The sequence below is a fragment of the Emys orbicularis genome, chromosome 13 (genome assembly GCF_028017835.1).
Source record: "Emys orbicularis isolate rEmyOrb1 chromosome 13, rEmyOrb1.hap1, whole genome shotgun sequence".
Lineage (NCBI taxonomy): Eukaryota > Metazoa > Chordata > Testudines > Emydidae > Emys > Emys orbicularis.
Window position 1 is genome coordinate 49,372,442 of NC_088695.1, and position 22,640 is coordinate 49,395,081.

A 22,640-nucleotide genomic window follows, 5' to 3' on the forward strand; every position below is an offset into this window, starting at 1 on the left:
GCGGGCCTGGGGGGCAGGGCGTGGGCATGGGAGGGATGCCCGGATGGGGGCAGGGTATGGGGGTGGCAGACATGGGGGTGGCAGCTGGGGGTGGTTGGAGGGGATGCCGGGGGGGCAGGGTACGGGGGTAGGAGGGGATGCTGGGGGGGGCAGGGTATGGGGGTGGGAGGGGGTGCCAGCTGGGGGTGGTTGGAGGGGATGCCGGGGGGCAGGGTATGGGGGTAGGAGGGGATGCTGGGGGGGGGCAGGGTATGGGGGTAGGAGGGGATGCCAGCTGGCGGTGGTTGGAGGGGATGCTGGGGGGGCAGGGTTTGGGGGTGCCAGACATGAGGGTGGGAGGGGATGCTGGGTGGGGTGGGAGGGGATGCCAGTCACCCTCAGATGAGTGGGAGCAGACTGTGAAGCCAGGCTCTGGAAATGGTTCACTGGAGACACTGCGGGGGGGCGGGGGCACATAGATACTCAGGCGCTCCCCCCACCATGGTGTTCCCCCTAATAATAGTGTACGTAGGTGGGTGGTAACCGGGATGCTGAGGTGGGATATAGGGAGCAAGTCTTGCTTCCTCTGCCTTGCTACTGTAACTCTGTGTGTGTGGGTACCCTGCCTGCTTGTTAGTTGGGGGGCAGGAAAAGAAGGGGTCCCACTCCAGAAGTGAATGATGGATGCCTTGGGCAAGTGGAGAGAGTGAAGTCTCTCCCCAGGGGTGATGCCTGGCATGCGGTTATAAATCGCTGGGGTGGGGAGAGAGGTGCCAGGTGTGTACTGCTCTGAAAGTGCTGGGGATGCAGGTGGAGTTAAGGGTGCCAGTGGTATCCTGTCCACGAGTTTCTGAAATGCATTCAGGTGAAATACCTGTTAAAAATCCTGCTCCAGGAAACTGTCAGGCCCTCCCTGGGCAGTGGAGTTCAGGTGGGACGAGGTCAGAGTAGCTGCAGTGGGATGTAGGGGATTCTGCTTCCTAAGATGATTGATGAGTGGCTGAACTTTCTGTTCCTAAAGGGTCACTAAGGAAGCTTTTTGTAGGATGGAAGTTACTGTGTTCAGTGGATCCCCTCCTCCCTTCCCCGTTTTTGTTGTTGACATTGGGAGGTTACAGGCTGTAATGGGGGAGTGCAGTGCAAAGCCCTTTTTACTGTTTCTCCTGCAGCCTTCAGGGAGAAGTTGGGTTACTGTGCAGAATAACAATACAGAGCAAAGTTCCCTTGGTGGCCCTGCAATACTATCCCAGGCTGTACTGCTTCGGAAGGGGGTTGTGCCTCCAGCGCCAGACCCCCACTGTTATCACACACATTATTGCACCTCCGCAGGAAGCACACAATGAGTGTTTCCCTTGGAAATCATTACAAAGGCAGTCTGGAGCAAAGTAGCTTCAGGGGAAATAGGTGATAACTTTAGCAAGCCCAGCTGCAGAGCCAAATACTAGCTGTGGTGGAAGATTACTGTATTGTGTGAATCTGTATCTTCTTTCTTTCTTAGATTTGATATGTAGTGTTTGCTGTCTTCCTGGTTTGTAAGATGTAATATCTCTGTGTGGGTGGGATGGAGGAGAATGGGTTTAAGAAGATGGTTTAAAAATCTCCTAGTTGAGGAGCCCTGGGTAGCTGAACTCGAAGAGTGCGTGCTAGTTAAACCTGCCATAAACTGTAGTCTAGCAGCTCATGAGAGAGGAGCTTTGGATTGGGACCAGGAGTAGATGACTTCACAAATAAATCTCATAAAAATCTATAGCACTCTTGAGGATTATTCCCAATTATTTCTTCAAGCAGTGGAGTTGCAGTTGAGAAGTTCTACCCAGGGGCAGGGAGTGATGATACTAGGTAGGCTTTTTCATAAGTCCCAGTCAATTAATTACTTGAATATACCTATTAATAATTGTTTTTTAAAGTTCAAATCTGCAGCATTTTATTTGTTCACAAAAAAATTCCAGCAGAACTCCTCATTAAGTTTACATTATGGATTCTTAACGGATGTCTTAATTAGGCACTGTTGTTAACAGGAATATTACATTAATTAAAATCCGACCCTCCAGGTGAATGTAAATTGTAAAGAAAAGGTTGCATGAAGTGCAGACTGATTAAAGAGGAAGAAAAAGTGGGTGGGGAGGGTGCCTGAGAACCCCTACCTCCTTCTGTCCTGCATACCTCTGATAACTGGGTGAAGCTGGTAAGGGAGAGGAATATGGTTTGGAATAGAAACTGTTACAGTTTCTACAGTTTGCATGGGGGTGCAAATAAATCCAAGCTTGTGCAGCTTCCTTGGTTTTTCTTTTTTACTGGACACATGCTTCTGTCTCTAGGAATTTCATTCTAAGCAAGGCTTGGCATGCTGCAGCGTTAATCTGAAACGTTGCTTTTGGGAAAAAGAGGATGCCTTTTTATTCACCTGTTTTATGTATGCTGCAGATGTAAAAATATGGTGCACTTATTTAACCACTTGTATGCCAGTGGGTCAGTTTCTATAGATATTTACAATACCAAACTAGAGAATGTGTGGTGTTTCATCCAAACCTTTGAATGTAGGCATTTGAAGTAAAGAAATGTGCTTGAAGTGGTGAAGTGCATTAGAAAGAAGAGAACCCCTCCTGTTCAGCGTGGTGCTCTGTGCTGATGGTGAAAGATGCTTGCCAAGCCATGAGGCAGCATTTTATCCAGGGAACAGCTGGGAGCAGAGGGTGCGTAAGATAATGCAGCTGTTCAGGTGGAAGGGAAAGGGGTGAAGTGCCCCTCACCCCAGCCCCCACCATGTTGGGGCATCCAGAGGTTGCTAGTGAAGCACAACTCCTGCCTTGGGAAGAGCTGAAGAGACTTCATTAGTGTGTGTGGGGCAGGGGCAGGGATTTCTCTGCTTCTCGCTTCAGTAAGCATGACATTACTGACATTGACTATTTTGAGTCGCTTTTCATAAAGGTTTGGAACTCACTTACTGCCTCTGTGAAAACCTGGCCTTGGGCAGGAGTGATTTCCTGCTGCTTTGTTTTGTCTCCCCATCATTGATATGGTTGTGGTCTCTCGCTGGGGAATGCGGGATAAAAGGCTCTCGGTGGGGGTGGAATGGAGTAAGACAAGCCAAGGAGTAATTGTAGGTGGCTGTATATTTTGGGAAGCTCTGAACACTTAAGGAATGCCCTGTTCTTTTTCTCTGCTCTCTGTAAATTCAGGATGGCATTTCCTCAGATGCCCTGGGGGTTGCGATTTATTTTACATCATATTGAAGGTGTATTATTATTTGTATTACAATTGTGCCCAGAGGTCCCAGTCAGTCTTGAGGTCTCAGTACTGTGTGCTGTACAAACACAGATTAAGACAGTCCCTTCCCCAAAGAGCTTTCTGGTTTTAAGATGAAATGGTTGAGACATGATTAAACCACACAAAGCAAAAAATGGAGGCTATTGTTCTGTATAATAGAAATACAGAAAATGCCCGAGGTTCATGATTTTTGTAGGGTTAGGAATTGTTTGCAAAGCGTGTGGGGCTGGCAGGCCCCTGGTTGCTGGGAGCTCATTCTCAGTAGCAAGGGGCTTTGTTTTTATGCGATTCAGAGAAAATACAGAGCTGATTTTCCCCCCACCTAAAATGATTCATAGTTTGTTTAAAATAAACTCTCCTCATTGGGAAGTAGAAGCAAAAGCAGAAACCTTGGTAGAAAAAGGCACAGGAAGACTGCTGCAGGGTTCCAGTATGTCCTTGCAGGGCTAGGGATAGATGGTTGCTGTGGGATGGGGTCACAGTGGGCCAACAGGACCTATAGCTCTGTATCAGCAGTGCCATTAATCTCAAAGCATCAGAAACAGGTTTCATGAGTCTGCAGGTGGGTAAAGTCTGATAGTAGCTAATTCAGAAGAACAACGCGCAGTGCAGCGGGCTGCTAGTGGCAGGACAGCCTTCCGTGATCCTGGGCTGGGGGGGGCTAATACATGCGTCTTGTATGTATTAATTTAGGGATCCGCAGGATAGGGGACAAAAACTTCCCTTCTAAAATGTTGGGATTTGAGGAGATAATAGGCACATGCTGGAGAGGAACCCCCCCCCCCTCCTGGGGGGGGGAGGGGTTGGGTTAGGCTAGAGCAAAGCAATTGTAGTTGAAACAAAAGGTCTCCTGTCCCTTCATGGGGACTACCTTTCCTAGAGGTCTGCTGCAAGGCTTTCTCCGCCCCCCCCACTGTAAAGACAAGAAGGAAACTGACAGAGTCCTGGGTTTGGTGAATGAGTTCTAGAAATAGGGCTGGTGGGCAGGGTAAAGCTTTTTCCATGAGGTCCCCACTCTTGGAAACCCAGTTTCCTTAGATCTCTCTTGGACCTGTTCCTTCACAAGGAGCTCGGCTCTGTAAACATGCTGCCTGTTTGCATCTTAGCTCTTTGACTAGTCACAATTCTCCACTCCCCCCCCCCCCCCTTTTTTTTTCCCTTTTAAAAAACTCTCTCTCTTTTGCATGTACTTCTCAGGGCTTGTCGACACTTCAGTGACTGCAGTGAAGATGCTACCTGCACCGATGGGAGGGCTTCTCCCGTCAACGTACATACTCCACTTCCCTGAGAGGCGGTAGCTCTCCCACTGACGTACCGCTATTTATACCAGTGGTTAGGTCGGTATAACTGTGTCCCTCAGGAGTGTGGATTTTCCATGCCTCTGAGCAATGTAATTATACTGACGTAAGTCTAGACCAAGCCTCACCATGATACCTCAGCCTCAAGCATCACATTTATGTCACAGGCTCGTAGGATATTGAGGCAGAACAAACATAGTGTTTGCAGCTTCTCTGAAACATCCTCTCCAGGCTGCCATCATGGCCACCTCTTTTGTTTATACTTTCTCCCCCCAATATATCTCGTAATAGCTTTTCTTCCTCATCCTGTCGAGTAGGTCTCCTGTCTTCCAGTTAGAGGAAGTTTCCGGATGGAGCAGTTTAATGTGTTTGCCATTGTGTGCTAGGTGTGGGTGCCCAGGGTGTTCGCTAGCTTAGTGCTTGCATGGGGGCATGAGAACTAAGCCCCTGATTGGATTGGCACAGACACACCACCCCTAGACTCCGTGTGGGTGTCAGGGTCCTCCTGCACAGAGACGATTTTGGGATCAGGACTGGATTGCTGCATCTGGTGGCACACGGATAAGTGTCCTCATTTAAGACATTTACCATGATGTACCTCATCCAGTATGGGGCATATTTACTCATTCATTATATAAATAAAGAGTTTTAAGTGCATGCATTTGCTAAATTAGTTTGTCATCACAGTTTTTCAGATGCGTCAGCTGATGGCAGTTAAATGCTTTTGAAGGTTATTTGAGATAATACAAAACATGAAGGAAGTTCTTTAGTTTGTTTTTTTTTATTTAGCATGTCATGGGGTGAGTTTACAGCAAATAATTTCTCTTTAGATAACCATGGAAAACGAGTAAGAAAATGATGGACAAGGTCTGAAGTTGTCACACAAAAGGAGATGCCCACCTATTGCATAAAGTGTTGGTGTGGTGAGACATATGTGCAGTGTGGGCGAAAGGAGTTTGGGGCTGTAGAGATTCGAGGGACCAGGAGTATCCTAGTGTAATGTTAGGTGTTTGGGAGAGGACTATGTTAATGATGATACTTTGTACTTTGCACCTTTCATCTGAGTATCACAAAGCACTGTACAAAGGTGGGGTGTGTATGAAGAACAATAGAGGTCAACTTTTCCTGTAGCTGGAGGAACTCCAGCCAAGGCCTCGTAGTCCTTCCTGTTAACATTTCTGGAGATGGCTGTGGTCTGTGTCCTCGCCTCCACCCCTTCTGACCCACAGAAAGGAGCCTTGAAAACTCCAGGATGTGGAGAGGAGACAGGCTGGTGAAAAGGCACAAATAAGTCTATTCACCTTCAGGAAGAGTCTGGTTTTTCCACTAGTTCAGGGAAGAACATCTGGTTATGAACTGGAAACAGAACATTTTGCAAGAATCTCTATTTGGCTACAATTCCCAACTCTCTTTAATGTACTCAAAGGGGATTGTTGCTGTTGGGAAGCCTGTCTCGTAAAAGTACACCCAGCGCGCCTCTCGGTATGCTTTAATTTCCCCAGATACTAGCATAGGCCCCACTCTGATGTCTTGTCCGTGTCTCAGTGAGGTCTTGTGGGTTGGATTTGTTGGTAACCACTTTTTCCAGTTGGGGTAACTAAGTACTAGCAACTTCGGGACTTCCCTAAGGTTGCAGAGTGAGTCAGTATCTCAGCTAAAGGTGACCTGTAGAGGATTTTTTTAAAATGGGCATGAGCTTCTTTGAGATGGAGAAAAGAACATGAAGGGTGTGTGGGTTTTTTGTTTCTTTTAAGAGCGTCTGAGCTGTTACGCCCTCCCACACTCATTCACAGTCCACAGCGACCCATCCCCTTCCTGGGGTTTTGGGAATATTAATCAGCTCAGACCTCCTTTGGTGGCTTGGCTGGCTCTAGGTTCTTCACCCTGGGAACTGCTCAGCCCACACTCTAGATCCTTGCTTCTCCAGAGAATGCCTCCCTCCCTTATCTCTGAGTGGGGTAATGAGCCACCTGCCTCAGTGAGTCAGCAGAGCCTTTTCCTGCAGGATCTCCGCCGGCTAGTAGGGTGTTGCGTGTCAGGCCAGTGCTACCAGCCTTTACAGTTCCCCCTTCCCCTTGTTTCGTACCGTTTGAAATAGCAGGCATGTCATAAGTGGTGTCCATTGACTTTGCAGGATGATTTTTTTGTGGGGGTGTGTATTCTTGGCACTTGCACCCTAATAGAAGGGGCTGAGATTGAATCTGTAACAAAGATTTTCCTTCTCTGAGACAATTATTGGTCACTGGAGTTAAATTTGGTTTAACAAAAACAAAGTTTTAAATTGTCTGACTAAAAATCTTTCCACGCTCAACTCCTGTCATGTCACCATTTCAGTAGTGTTTTCCAGGCTGGACAGGACCTGAATTTCGAATGTGTCAAACAATCAGAAGGGAGGGAAGGCCCCCCCCCCCCGTTCATCCGTTCTTAATCCAACATAAAAAACCAAAACTAAAGGGGAGTCACCTTCAAAGCCAGGAGTCTGCTAGTTCCTATTCTTTTCCTGTAGCTGTTGGCCCTCTTTGCTTTGTTGCATACCTTCTGCCCCTCCCCCCAATGCGGAACCACGGGTGTGGTGTCAGGAGGGAGAATTAGCAAATAAGTGGAAAGATGTAGGTTTAAAAACTCCTCTTCAGTCATGACTCCTGTCCCCAAAATACCCATGTGGATGCTGAGACCCTGTTGGCAAGAGCTGCCTTTCAGCTGGGTTTTCCTTGCAGCACTCTCGCTGGGTTCCTTTGGCCGTTGTGGGCAGGGCACTTTTGTATTTATAAATCCCCTTTACAGGCTACTCTGCTAGGTCCACGTAGCACCACGTTATGTAACACCACCCCCACTCCCTGCTCCGGGGAACTGCTAGCAGCCTGCTAGCCACAACCAATCTGAAAACCAAGCTGGCCGGAGGAAAGGAATAGCTTGGCTGGCTTGCCAGCCCCTTCAGCACAGAGGTGAGCAGGAATGTTCCTGAGCAAGGTGTGCTTCTTTTTATTTTCTCTTTGGATTTTTTCCTTAATTGCTATTTGCCACTTGGGTGCAACAGCTCCGCTGCTTGGAAACAGAAGCCACTATTGTTTCCATGAGCTTACTGGTAGGAGATCCATGACAGCTGCAGGGCATGCATCCATCTAGTTGTGCTAGAACGTTTTCATCACTCTGCAGCAGCTTGTTTGGTTTCTGTTGAAGATCGTGCAGGGGAATCCATCTCGCATATACTTATAAAACCCACACGGGTAGTGGTATTCAGACCCTTATGCTCCTGCAGCTACTTTGGCTTGGAGGAGGTGGCAGGTGTGTGTGTGAGAGGAAGAGAAGGACTGAGATACCAGGATGATAGGCACCATACAGGAAAGTATGTCCTGATCCTGTAATTAATTCTGCGTGGGGGACCCCACGGGGCCCTGCAAGGACGTGGGGGTCTGTCTGGGTGGAGTTCCTTGCAGGACTGGGGCTGGAGACCAGACTGACGTTACACAGGTTGAATCACATGGAAAGGCTGGCTAACTTTAAATAGGCTCCCTTTGCTTTTGCTGAAACTTGCCAAGACTGGACTTGGCTGGGCCCAATCCAAACTGGTTCCAAGTAGTAATTATCGGCACACTCTAGTTTTAAGAAAAAGGGCTTTTTATTATCTGAAGTAATAACATGTGCTGACATAGACACATTACAGAAAACACTTATTTCAAAAAACATGTTTGAGAGTGGGGTGCTGGAACAATGTGTGTACAGTGGGGGGGCTGAGTGCCATTGACCCAAACTGTAGACCCTGTATATGATGGAACCACTTCAAGCTTGGGGGTGCAGCAGCACCCCTGGTTCTATCCCCTGTGTTTGAGGGTGGATGAGCGTCTGCCTGGAGCTGTGCCTAATGGGCAGGGTTCTAGATGTTTTGGTGGGAGGTGCTGTACCACAACCTTAGATAACTATTGACTTGGCTTCCCAGTTCCCTGTCTCAGATCAGTCATGCACCATCTGAAGTCCAGTCTCTGTAGCAAGGGTTCATTTATTCACACCACAGATCTGATAGAGCACCTGTGGCCAGCCCTTGGGGTAGCCCTGCCAATACAGGCTGTGCTGCTCTAGGCCATGATTTGTTTGAAACGAGAGTTAACTCCATCAGTGCAAACAGTGCCTTTTCCACTCTGTGCTGGGGGCTGCACTGCTGCTTGACAGATCCCCAGTGCAGAGAAGGCCTAGTTAGTCGGGTTATCGTGTGAGCTGTGTGTGTAGAAAATTCCACCAGGCTTCTTCCCCCCACTAGAATTTCCCTGATACAGAGTGGCCGGACTGTGAGGGAAGGTGTGATAGCCCAGATTGTGCAGCCTTGTGCAGTAGCTCCTACAACACCGCGGCTCTCGGCCACCCCTTTTCCCAGCTGCACTGATAAATCTTGTCTGTGCAGCACTTCTCTGCAATGACCCAAGGGTTGGGAGAGACTAGTGATCTGTCTGCCAGGGGCCTTTCCTCCCCCGTCAAGCATGGGTGCAGGTGAATGGGATTGGCAAGTGGAGGTCAAGCGGTGTTTAGCTCCAAGGAACATGGAACAAAGATTTACAACTCTTTCCTGCTCCACTGATGGACAATTAAAGTGCTGCACGGTTGGAAGAGAGCAATGTCTCTAAGAGGCAGCAATAGTCGGAATAAATCAGTCACCTTCACTTAAAGGTCTGAGCAGGGCTGCTTTAAAGGCACTGATCATGCTCTGTTTGAAATTCATGCAAGTTTAATTTACAGAAATTCTAATGCACTCAACTTATTTATTTTGGGGCCCTTCCTATCTCACTCCTCCCAGGGTTGGAACTGTACAGAAGAGTAGGTGGGAGGGTGAGTGGGAAGCACAGAAGAATTTTGTTGAAACATCAGTGTCTTGTGTTTATACAGCATCCTCCAGGAATGAGCCCGGGACATCAGTTCTGATTGTGCATGTGTATCTGCGCAGTGCTATACAGGTAACAGCCTATCAGGAGGGAACAAAAGGATTGGTGATGCTGTCAGTGCCCTGAAATATGTGCAGGTTTATTTATAGACTTCCTGTGGCTTTGTTTTTATACTTGATCCACATTGCACGTTTTAATTGAACTTTATACAATTCTGATTTCAAATGATGCTGCTACTCCGCTCCTAGAATGCTGTTCAGTCAAGATCTCAAAGTGCTTCCAAAGGAGAGCAAGTGTCCTCCCCATTCACAGACTGGGAATGTCTTTGCTCTCCTACCAGTTATTGGTTTGTTTGAGAGCTTGATCTCTGAAGGAAAAAAGTCTGGGTGTCTTTAACAGCATATGGTTTGATTTCAGGACAGTGGTGGAATTGCTTGTTGAGTAATAGTGGTGTGACATCAAGATAACTTCCCCAATCAGTGCACCGTGGTCATTTAATTAACTGCTGTCTTATTGGCTGAGACACTGTTAAATGGTCCAGGGTTTTCTGCTCTTTAAAAAGATGACCTCGCACAGCTGTGATGTCGCAGTTGTAATGTCATAGCTATGGTTTGGCCTACAGGCAGCAGAATTGCAGTGCTCTGTGTATCTGTGGGTGCCCATATGGATGGTGGACACATGCCATTAAGAGCAATGGATCTTGGCCTCCAAATGCACAAGGTTCTAAACACCCTTTGTAGATCTACCTTAGTGTGGAGTCATTAAATTCGAGGGCTTGCCTGAACTAACTCTGTGTCTGTCTGTGTGTGGAACGCATTTTATAGAATATGCGTATGTCAGTGTATAAAGAGGGGTCTAACTATATTTAATCTGCCTAATTGCAAAGGTAATTAGGGGTCCTGAGCTAGCTGTCTCTCGATCTGTGGAGCAGTGTGGCCGATAAAGCGTGATTCAGGGACCTCGTTATCTTTTTTTAAAAAAAGAAGTTTTTATTTAACTTCCGTGAAGTTGCCATGGTTACTCCCAGGCATGGCATCCATGCCTGTCTTGCCTTAAGTGCAGCTGTTAGCATTAAGAATTAAAACATCTCCATTTGGAGCTTCCCTAGTCTAACTCAGTCGTAAATCCTGTTTGTGCTCTTGTGTGGAGGAAAGCTGCAGTTCAGAGAGCTTTTCTTTTTTTAAAGATCATGGAATGGGATATTCTAATGTTGTGTTTTGAGAGATTGGGATGGCAGAATTTCTCTCCCACTCTAAAATAATTATTTATAGCTAAGAAAAGAGAGAACTTAAAATGCAGCGTTCAGGTCCTGACGAATGCAGGGGGTGGGGGTGGAAGAGAGAAATTCCCTCTTCTCCCAGCAGAGCTATTATACTGCCTTGTTGTCTTTGTAAATTCAATGCAAAATTGATGCACCACACTCAGCTAGCACTTTCCTAATGCTGCTGCTTACCCCCTGGTGTAGTGAATGGCATGCTGGTTTCCTTGCTTCATGTTAATGTCCATGCCAGCCACCAAATCCTTGTCCCGACCCCCATCATCTCCTGCCTTGACTATTGAAACCTCCTGCTTGGGCTTTGGAGACGCTTGCCTTGCCCTCTTCGTTCGGTCTGAAGTGTGTCCATGAGACTCGACTCTCTCACCCACTGCTATGACTGTCCAGTCCTCTCACAAATCCATCAGCCGACTTCTCACCTTCTGCATCAGGGTGAAGCTCCATAGTGTGGCCTGCAAGGCCTCGCACTCCAGCTCCTGTTCTACTGTCAGCTCCTCGCCGCTCCCTCTGTCCTCCTCCTGCCCCATCTCCAAGCCTAGTCCTGTTTGTGGGAGCTGGTGAGGGGAGAGGCTGCTTAGCAAATGGACGGGGACTCCTGTCCCAGTAGCCCTGCTCACATGGGCGCTGAGTAATCCAGGGCATTCATTGAGGAGCTGCTCAGAGGATGGGCCTTAGGTGGCACCCTTGAGAACTGGCTGGGGGTGCACACTCTGCCTGGAGCTGAGCAGGGAGAAACGGGCACCCCAGCCAGTGACCAAGCTGTCTGATTGCTTTATGTTCATCGGGAGCAGGGGAAGGGGCTGGCTAGTACATTTGGTTAGCTGTAAGTCGTAGAGAAACACGCTGCCGTAACCAAGTTTCGTTGGTTGAGTCCCATTCCCGTACCGAGAGCACCTACTTCATAGGACGCTGAGTTCCGGTCTGTCCCTATAGCTGGGGCTTCCTGCTGTGGAGCTGCCGTTATGGAAACGGCGTCTTGCTTTCCCTGGGCCTGCTCTGTGAGGGCCTGTCTGACCATTGCTGTTGGTTTGTAACTCACACGCATGAATGTGTTTGCATCAGCCGCCGGAATGCAAGTTCGCTTTGGCGACATGTTGTTTAGGCTGTTTTCATCCCGGTGGCCTACTCGGATGCTACTATTGCTGCATCTTACAAAGCTGCTTGGATGCCGTTGTAGAATTGCACTCTGGCATAAATTGGGAAGCTCTCTGCGGCAATGGCCTGGGTTCCTGTGTTGTCACTACAGTGGTGCAGCATTAGTGGTACAAAGTACTTACAAAGTAACTTACTTCCTAGCTGTGGCTGTGGGCACCAGTCATTATTTATTGGCTCATACTGGGATAGTCTCCTGTTTGGGAAAAGACCCTTTCCTATCTGTGCAGAGAGAGGCGCTCCGCAGATCTGCCTTCCTGACCCCAGCAGGGAACATACTTTGTTGTGCTCTGAAGAAAGAGAGAAACCAGAGAAGCAGCCTGCTTCTAAAACTGGAAAGAAAGCGGGGAGCTGCTGTTCTACACCAGGCGTTGCTCTGGCCCTGTGCTGGTGCAAGGAGGATATGGAAGAGGAAACGGTCCTGGCCGCTTCTGATAACATGCTGCAGGAGACCCAATGCTTTTGGGGCCTGATTTTTAAAAAGGGGGGGCTGCTGGATTCCGAGCCCTTCTGAAAATCTAGTCTTTAGAGCAGCGCAGCTGAGTCCAGTGAGGACTTGAGTGGATGCTTGCTCTTCCCAGGAGTTGGTTTAATGGTTTCCATATGTGTAGCCATCTGCAGAGCGTTCAGTCCCTTGTAAATTAGACTCATAGACCTTAAGGTCAGAAGGCACCATCATGATCATCTAGTCTAACCTCTGCACATTGCAGGCCCCAGAACCTCACCCTCCCACTCCTGTACTTGACCCCTAACCTCTGGCTGAGTTACTGATGTCGTGAAATCATGATTTAAAGACTTCAAATTCCTTCAAGACTTTCACTTGGCAAAGCTCACGCTTAATGCATCTGCTCGCTAACACATGGGCTCAAACCAGTGTGGAGTTCATAGCTTCTCGCACACGTGGCCGTGTTCCTGGTGCTCACGGGCTACTGTGGAGAGAGTGGCTGCCCTCCTGGAACAGTGCAGTGTGTGCGGTAATGTATTCCATAGCATTCCTCCCAAAGCCCAGGGTCTCTGCCTGCTTCACAAACTTCTGTCATATTATCCCCATTTTACAGATAGAGAAACAGGGAGGTCACAGCAAGTTGGTGCCGGAACTGAATATAGAGACCTGTGTTCTGACCACTAGACCCTGCTGCCTGAAAAGAAGAGTGGTTCCCAAACGTCCCATCCCCTCCTCCTCCCCTCCATGGCAGAAGAGGCAGTGTAGAATAAAAACCTAGTTAAGGAGGCGCAGAGAGATAGGTTATGGTATATCAGTGTTTCCATGGTGATGGCTGTGATGTAGGACAGCAGAGGATGGCTCCTCTGGAGAAGGAAGGGAAAGCAAAGGAGGAACAGTCGGCAGCTCCTGTCCAATACAAGAGATTTTTGTGATAACTTGTCCTGAGCCAGGCAAAATGTTGCAGTGCAATTCCAGGGCAGCAAATCCCCTCTGTCTGACCAAGATCGTGTGTGTGTTGGGGGAGGGGGGGAACTTTAAAAACAAAAAATGGTGGGGATTGGATGATTTCACTCCCTAATGGGGGAAAAATTGTAAATCTCCCCCCGACCCCCCCGAAAATCCCAATTAATTTTGTGGGCTCTGGAAATCTGGCCTTGCCGGTGCTTCGAGCTGCTGCTTCCCCGGTGCTGCTTCCCTTCCCTGCTGCGCCGGCCGGTGAATTAGCTCAGGTAATGAGGAGTGCACTGGCCTAGTAATAGCAGCCATCTGTCCAGGACAGGAGCTGAACTTTGTCCTCATTATGTCTATCAAAGTTTTGTCCTGCTCCCTCTCCTGCTTCGCCGGTCACTTTTAAGCCACAAAGGTAGGGGGAGAGAGGGGAACCTAACTAGAAATATTTCTAAGAATTTGGGTGTGTAATTGAAGCCCTGGGCAAACATCTCTCCCCCTCACAGCCACACTGCTTGGCTGTTCCCTTCTTTCACTATTTTAAAAATTTCCCCAAATTAAGTGAAATACTTGCTTTTATTTCTCTCTCCTTTATCCCACTTTCTTTATTTTTTATCCCTTTTCCCTCTTGGTGAAATATTTTCTTGCGGTGTCAAGGCAATGTGACCTGGTTCTGTAATAAAGAGGAGGCTTATTAGAATTAAAGCCCAACAGTGTTAAAAAAGCAATCTTTGCAAGATTGAGGCCACAGGGGAATTGTAAATTCTTGGCAAAGATTTCCATTTAAAGACTGGAGTAAAAACACATGCGCATGCATGTGTTAAACCTTTGCAACACAAAAGTAGTTTAGTTTCGAAAAAGGTGGAAGAAGGCTAGAGAGAGGGAGCTAAGCAGCTAGCATACACTGGAGGTGCACCTGTCCGCCCCCAAAGGTGTTGAGTTGGGGGTGCAGCTGCTTTGCTGAGACTGGGGTATCAATGTTAATTTTCTTTAGATTTTTTTTTTTTTTTTTGCATCTGTCTCTCAAGCTACCCCCCCACCCCTCCTCTTCTCATATCTGCACAGCCGCCCACCCACTTCCATCCCCATGTGAGCAGTGACAGCAGCAGCCAGGCTGTTTAATATGCAGTCCTGTGAGACAGCATGTCAAGGAACCCGGTGTTAATTATCCGGCTCCTTGTGGCCCTGAGAGTAGTGATTAGATGCTGGAGGTGTTGGGGATCCTTAATCTCTTTGCTCAAGGTGCAGAGCAGGGAAGTTTCCAGTCAAGTTGGTGTAAGCCCTTGGTTTGCGCATTCTGGTGGGGGCGGGTGAAGTGGAGACGCAGGGAGTGGGAAGTAGGAGTGTATGCAGCAGAAGTCGAAGGCTGGGTTCATGGTTTTGTCTGTCCTGCTTTTCCCTCTGCTGTGACCCATCCTCTAGAGATGATGCCACAGGCTTATTCTCTCCAGGGTTACTCCCCTGGGGAGAGGGGTCCAGCTTTCTTATAGGCAAGCTCCTGAAGTGCTGACCAGCTGCAGCATACGTGGGTGGTGCCAGTTTGAGACTCTTTTCCTCAGATGCCCTGCTCCACGCACCCCCCAAATGGCTCTTTGAGAAGCCCAGCCAGAGTATTGGTTCTGGCCCAGTGAGGAATTGCCTGAGCTAAGACCTCTGGGGGTGGAGGGGTTTGAACAGGAAAGAGGTAAAGTGGCCTCCTTTCCCCCCTCTGAAATGCTCCTCCCCCATACTGCTCTCCAGCTCTGGTCCCTGCTTTGGCAGGGGCGGGGGCTCCAACTCCGGAGTGGGGCAGATGAATGTGGACTGAGTGTCCCTGGAGCAGCGCCCCCCGCCCCCCCCCCCGTTGGTCTGTTATAATTGTTTCCTGTTAGCAGTCTCCTTTAGAAAGTAAGCTCTTGCAGCAGGGAGCTTGGCTGCTCCTCTGCCTCTAACGTGCCGTGCACACCTGTGGCACAGTATAAATGATGGTGTTTTAAACGAGCAGAAGAGGGAGTTGATTTATGAATGCTGCTGCCTAGGGGTGGGACCACTGGGAGCTGGTACTCTCCTGCCAGCAGGTGATGAGACTGAGACAGAAATGAAACAAATGTGAACTCTTCTCTGGCCTGCAGATGATCCAGGAGGGTGAGCGCCAATTTCACCCAAGGGCTCTTGTTCGGTGTTCACTTGGACGGCCTAAATTTGGCCAGTAATTATCTCCATGTAGCAAATTCTTTAAGTTTTGAAACTAGAACCGATCTGGTCCTGAATCCAGTCAGCTCTGCCTTCCAAAGCTTTATAGTCATGGTGCCATGAGCCAACCCCAGCGCCGATCATTTCAGGGATATTTGGGTATGGAGTCAGACCAAAACTTCACAATACTTTCCCCAAGTGCTGTTACCGGTTTTGGTGAGAAACAAGTCATCGTGATGGTGCCCAAGGAGAGGCTGAAGGGGCAAGTGAGTGGGGCATGCAGGGGGAGTAGGAATTGTTTGTTGGATCTTGTTAACGTGTGTGAGACATCAAAGCAGTCTTTCTGGGCCTCTTTAAAAATCTGCATACCAGGCAGTTGAGAATTCAGTGTATGTGTGTCTATCTCTATATAATCTATAAAATGCAACTTAACTATAGCCCTTACTGTCACTCCTGGTCTTGTATATTTAGGTATTTATAGCTCTGTACACACGGTGTGTGTCGTGTGTATATGAGCGTGTTCTATGTGGTGTATACCTACCAACGCACAGACTTGGGACGCTGGAGTCTGAGTCCAGGCACGGAAGGGGCAAGGATTCTGGTCCAGGCTGAGAGCCACTGCTGCTCAGATGGGATGGCTGTTCACATGGGCAGCGAGCTGAACATCAAGGCTGATTGGATCAGCTGTACGTTGAGGGATGGAACTTCAGTTGGAAAGTCTTGCTGTGTCAGGGACTGGACCATTCCGAAACACACCTCTTTTCCTTCCGGTATGCTGGAGAAGCGGTTGGAATGCAGAGTCAGTTGTGCAGGGGCTAATTGCACGACGCAGCAGGTTCTGTTTAGTGCTCTCGTCCGGGAGAGAGGTCCTTCATCGTTGGGACACATCCCGCTATTGGCACTGAAGCTTTCGTAGCTAGTATCTTAGGCTCCCTTTTCCTGCTATAAGGGTGAACCTCTATGGTGTGTGTGTAGCGGGGATCCCGTTCACTGCTGCTGCCTCCTGCTCGCTCGAGTGCTGTAGCTAGAGACCGAGCGTGAGCTGAAAGCGCTCTCCCATTGGCCTGCAGGGACTGGAGGTGGTGGACGCTGCCTTCTGCAGCCAGGGCTGAATAACCAAAACTTGAACAATTGCACGGAGAGTTTGGGAGCCACTGAGCTAGGGGTCCATGAGCCTGTTCCAGAGACAGGCAATCCCTTTGGCATAGTTTCCTTGCATTCCATGGGAGAAGAGTGTCTCTTCAATGCTGGTGGCCCTATGGTAGCCCATGAGGAAGTAGTGACTTGGAGTTGATGCAGTGACAAGCAAAAGGGTCTGCAGCAAGAGAACCTGACCCAGTGAGAGATAATTCTCCCTACACAGTATTGAAGCCTTTCTGGCATGGTGGTTAGAAGGTAAATGCTGCTCAGAAAGACCATTTTACTTCAGGGCGTATGGGGTGCTCCTGAGGGTCATAAATCTGTGGATGTCCTTGACTTGTTATAGAGCAAGGGCTGTCTACTGCAATGGCCTTGGGAAGTGTTGTTTGTTCTCCACCTACAAATTGCTTGGTAGAGGAAGCAGCATCCTTGTTCTAGGCTCTGAAATCGGCATGCTCTGTCCCTCTCCTGAGCCGCCACTTCACTTCTAGAAAGATGGGGGAGGGGGGAGGGATAGCTCAGTGGTTTGAGCATTGGCCTGCTAAACCCAGGGTTGTGAGTTCAATCCTTGAGGGGGCCACTTAGGGATCTGGGGCAAAATCAGTACTTGGTCCTGCTGGTGAAGGCAGGGGGCTGGACTCGATGACCTTTCAAGGTCCCTTCCAGTTCTAGGAGGTAGGATATCTCCATTAATTTATTTATTTTATTTATTTTTATGGGGGAGTGGGGGTGAGCGTAAGGAACACTTTGGACTTTGTTCTTGATTCACCCCAGGAGCTGGAAGATGGTATTGCCTTCAGCTCTAATCCTTGGGCAGGGAGTCAGATGAATTCTGGGATCTTGTTTAGAATGAGCTGGAGACTGACTTGGGTGGTAGTTCAGGTAGCTGGGTTTTGGGGGGCATCCTGTCCATCTCTTGCCCTCTGTTTTATTATGTGTAGAGACATTTGGCTGTGGCGACTTCCTGCCGGTTTCCGCCCAAAGGGGAACATGAGCAGCTTTTCACCCCACGTGAGAGGTGCTGGCCCAGGGCTAGGGATGGGTCTGCTCCACCACCAGTCCCTCTGGGCTGGGCTGGGAGCCTTTTGCTTTAGAATAAATGGATGATGGGGGGCCTTCCCCTGGGGGGCAGCAGGAGGGGTTTGACATTCTGTAGTTCAATAGACATGAATGGTAGAGAGTAAGGTATTGGATTCCCTATTCTTGGGGGCGGGTGAGAGGAAGGGGAAATAGTTTGTGAGAGGCCGTATTTATATTGTGTTGCTGTTGGTTGTGCTTCCACTTACTGTCAGGGAAAGGTAAATCGCTAGTCTCACGAGCTGGTGCAAAATGTGAATGTACGAGCCAAATCCTCCTGCTTTGCTGTGTGCGTGAAGCTGGACCTGCGCTGGCGTCTTGCCACTGCTTTTCTTTGACTGCTGCCAGGTCAAGGAGCGATTGCCCTTGACTGGACTGTCTCAGGGCAGCGTCCCTGCCAGCCATGGAATTGCTGGGGGCAGCTCAGAGGGAGTGATTGGCATCTGCCTGTTCTTAAAACAAAACCAACTAGAAGGTGGCGTCTGCCTGCCTTTTCGGGGTGGTTGGTTTGTGTGAAGAGTGGGTTTTGGCCTCTGCAGGGAGACTCCCCTGCCTTCTGAAGAAAGGGCAGTTCCCTGCAATCTTGCTTTGCTTTCTCAGCCTTTCACGAAAGACTAGTTGGTGACCCGCCCACCCCCATCCCGAAAACTAGAGGGGGCAAATGCGTTGCAAAAAATGTTCTTGGACTTCTTGGCAGCAGCATTCTCCCTCCTGCAGCCACCCAGCACATTCAGTGACAAGAGACCCCGTCAGTAAAACAAGGGGGATGCAGACAAAGAATAGCTAAAGGGAAGCGGGGTGATGGAGTGAAGAGTGTGAAGTCAAACCAGAGAAATCCAGGCGAGGGGGTTGGTGCAGCTGGGGAGATGCGCTCTCTGACTCCAGCCTTGTGACTGGGAGCTGCGCGCAGGCTGGCAAGGAGCAGAAATCCATTTTGGACTCGCTGAGCGGAAGCCTTCTCTTCTCTTTTGTTTGTACCCTTTTTTTTTTTTTTTTGGTCTGAGTGCTTCATTTTCCAGAAGCTGTCATTTTACATAAACCTCTCAGTGAGGTACATCCATTCCCACTGCCAAAATCTCCATATCAAACACTTGTAACATGCCGCTGAACTGACAGCCCTGACTATACACGCTCCATGGCTTTACAAAGGGATGCTGCGTCTGTGAAGGATATAAATACACGCACTGAAATGGCACACAGCGCGTGCTCTCCATCTTGCACTCTCCCCCGTTCGTTCGTTCGCTCGCTGCCCGGTGTATCTGCAGCCTCTGCATATGGATGCAAATGCCCCTCCCACTCGCACCTCTGTGAAATGAGCCATTGTGCAGCGGCGCTGGGGATGGATGGTGTCTGGGCAGGAGGGGGGGCTGCAAAGGCATTCCTTCTGGGTCTGAGTGTTGAATTTTGTAGGTGTCATGTGCACCCATCAGCAGTGAGCGATGGCATGTATTCCCCGGGTAACCGTGGCTGAGAGACCCCAGGGCACCAGAGTCTACAGACTGTAATCAACAAATGGGAATTCTGGTGGCCTAGCTGCCCCTCTGGTTGGTGCTCCTTAGCACTGTGCTTTAGAGGGGAGCAGCAGGAGAGGTGGGCCTCCCCCTTGGGCTGGCTATGCAGAGGGCATAATAGATTGCAGGTAACGGGGATGAGGTGGGCTCATGTGCTAGCCTTCTGCCTGTAGATCGGGGTTAGGTTGGAGCGTGGGCTCAGTCTGACCGCCACGAGGGTGTGTGCCCACTACAAAAAAGCCCACCCTGGAGCATGAGGCTGGTTGGACCCGGGTGTGCGTGTGTGTTCGGAACTGGAATGCTGGGCGGCTCAGGGCAGTGCTGAGGTGCGTTAGCAGAGCCGTGTAAAGCTGGATAGGAAGCAGGCTCTGAAATGGGATTGGTTCTCACCCGTTAACAGTCCCTCTCTTCCACGAATGTGAGAATTCTCTGCATGTGCTTCGAAACGGAGGAAGCAAATGCAATAATGATAAATCCCTAAACGTGGTAAGAGTCTGGAATCCAAGGTGGCAGTGTGGGGTCAGCCATGGTCAGAGATAGTAATGCGTTCCCAGTCACTGCAGAGTGAATAATGCCTCTGAGCTAGCTGTTTGTATGATCCTGCGGTCCCCAGACTTCCCCAGGCTGCTAGGGAATCCTTTTTCAGACTGGATACCGCTCTGTACACACCTTCTGCCTTGCAACATATGCATATTGGATAGCATCCCAGCTTTGCTCTCTCCTGGGTTCAGTTGATTAATACAGAAACAGTTGCTTTGGGACATGTCACATCTCCCTCTCCTCCAACACACAGTCCTTGTTTTGTTCGGTTTTAAATGCGTTTCTCTTTCAGCGGGCAGTCAGGCTTCAGGGCTGGCTAAGAACCTCCTCGTCTCTGGGAGCTTTGGGGGATGAGCTGGCCCGGATTGTTCACATGGGGCTGGATTTCCGGCCCTCCGCCTCCCCACCAGGTGATGGGACTTTCATGCCTGACTCATTTTTGAATGAGGTCCAAGCACGAAGGATTTTCCACAAAGCAGTCCTGTGCTGTCCAGCTACAGAGTGGGAGCGGGGTTCTCCACCTGCATGGAATTAGCCATTGGGTCAGAGTCTTTATTGAGGAAAATCTTGCTGTTGCACAAAGTGTGCATCACTGTGATGGAGCTTCATTGCTCTCCCTTCCCTTCCTGTTTCTGCTCATCCCCCTTCCCTTCCACATCTCCGCTTCTGCTGAGAGACATCGCCTCCTCCTAATGCAGGCCGGATGCCCTCCACACAAGTCATGAATCCCAGGGCCTGTGGCCAGCCTGCACCTGACATGGGAGCGTGGGTAGGTGATGGTGGTCTCCATCCCCATAGCCCTTTCTGTCCACATGCACCCCAAGGCTCTTACGGTTACACTACATAGAAATAAACAGCGAATGAGGCATTTCTCCTACCTGTTGAAAGGGTTGAAAACATGGCCATGTCTGACAGCACGAGAGCTGGTTGGTTGGTTGGTTTTTCCACAAAAAAATATTTTCATTGAATGCAATGCGGCCTCTTGTTTAAACAATGAAAAAAGTCACAAATTCAGTGTTCTTTGGATTGGTTCATTCTTTGATGAAATCTGAAAACACCCCCCCACCCCCATTTCCTCTCTCCGTTCCACACTTTTAGTGGGGGTAGGGGGGAAGGGAAGTGTGTGTGTGTGTGGGGGGGAGGGGAAGGACCAAAACCCCAAACGTTTTCAGTTTAGAATAAACGAAAACTCATTCTCCTTTGAAATTCGTGGAACGAAAATGATTTCAAAATTTTTGGGGGAAAATTTGTTCCCACTTTTCAACCATCTCTAAACAGAGCAGTGCCTGGGAGAGGCCGTGAGGACCACTGCTGCTGCATCCAGTTGAAATGAATAGGACTGTCCAAAAAGGAATGTGGCTGAGGTGCTGGGGCTGAGACCCTGACTTGGATGAATAGCATGGTAGGATTTTAAATGGCTGTGAGGCATCTAGGCCTGGATTTTGTCTTGTCCAAAAGCATTGTCTCCTAGTGAGATGCTGGGGAGTTGATGGGGGGCGGGAGGCGCAAACACCTACTGAATTACAAAGGCCCACTGATTTCTGCAGCACCTGGGTGCTCTACAGAAGTCTCCCTGCCAGTACTGACCCATCCTGACCTTTCCTGGCTTGTGCACGCTGACACGAGCACAGCCTGTGATATATGGCTGCAGGCCAGAGAAGGGCAGCAGAAATAATTAGAGGTCTGAGTGCAGGGGGATTTGGAGACTAGGGCTGTGCAGCTGAAGAAGTGGTTTATACGGTAGCAAATGGCTTGGGGGAGCCATGCTCCTGCCGTCTGGTGCAGAAACAGGCTCTCCCATTAAAAGCCAACCGTCAGACCTGGATACAAGAAAACTGTTTATGCACAGGATATAACGAACCCATGGCACTGCCCACCGCAGAATGTCCTTGAGGCAAAGAGTTGGTAATTCTTAAAGAAGCCAGATTGTGTTTGGATGAAGGGTCATGTCCTGACTCGGTGGGTGGCCTATGTCAGAGGCTTAGGAAGGTGTAAAATGCACCTATCTGAGCAGTCCTCTGGAGGAAGAGTTCTTCCTGACCCCAGCTGGTGGGGTCCTGTAGCATGAGGATTGCAAGCCCTTGTAATTTTATCCTAGCTAATCTATTGCAGACGCTATTCTTATTGGCTTGCTCCAGTGAGGCAATTGCTACCTTCTCGTGAAGGCCTTTTTCTCCTTCCCTTTTCATTAACGGGCCTCGCTTCACTGCAGCCCTTCTTGTGCCAGGAGGGATGGAGGATGCTCTCTCCCATGCCTAGTTACTGCTGCACCTGATTAGAGATGGAGCGCTGCTGAGCAGAGCAAGGCAAAGTTAAATCTCCCTCTCCCTCTCTGGACTGAGAGCACATGGGGCTCAGAACCTGAGCGGGGGCTTGTTCTCAGTGGATCAGGTTCAGGACAATAAATGTCTGGCTCGCCTTATAACCCAGTGTATGAGGGACATAGACCTGCCTTGCATGGCTACAGAGAAGGACGTAAGAGGGTTTCTTCATCTTTAGGCTTTCTTGTCATGGGGGGAAGGAAGGAATACACGCCCAGGGAGCTGTTTTATGGGTGCTCCTTGCACGTGTGTGGGCATCCTGGAAGGGCTTGCTAAGCCCTGCTATTCCTGTACCACTCGTACTGCAGGTTGGTAGTTTTTGAGATCTTTGAGCATTGTGCGTGACCTGCACAACCAGGGCATGGATGTGATGGGCATCATTTGAATGCACTGGAGTTAATAAAACACATTGTGTGGCGTGGTGTTGGTCTCCTGTGTGTAAAGTACAGCATGTCCCTCACCTTTATGTGTGTGTGTGGGAGGGGGAGAGGGTTCTCCCTTCACGCACTGCGTGTCGGCTGGTAATGGAGGCTTTAATTGGCAGAATATGTCTCCCATCACTTTTAATGCTGCAGTTGTGGGAATTTCTGCCTCTCTTACGCAGGGGAGCCTTGACACTAAAAATACTAGAGTTATTTTTTAT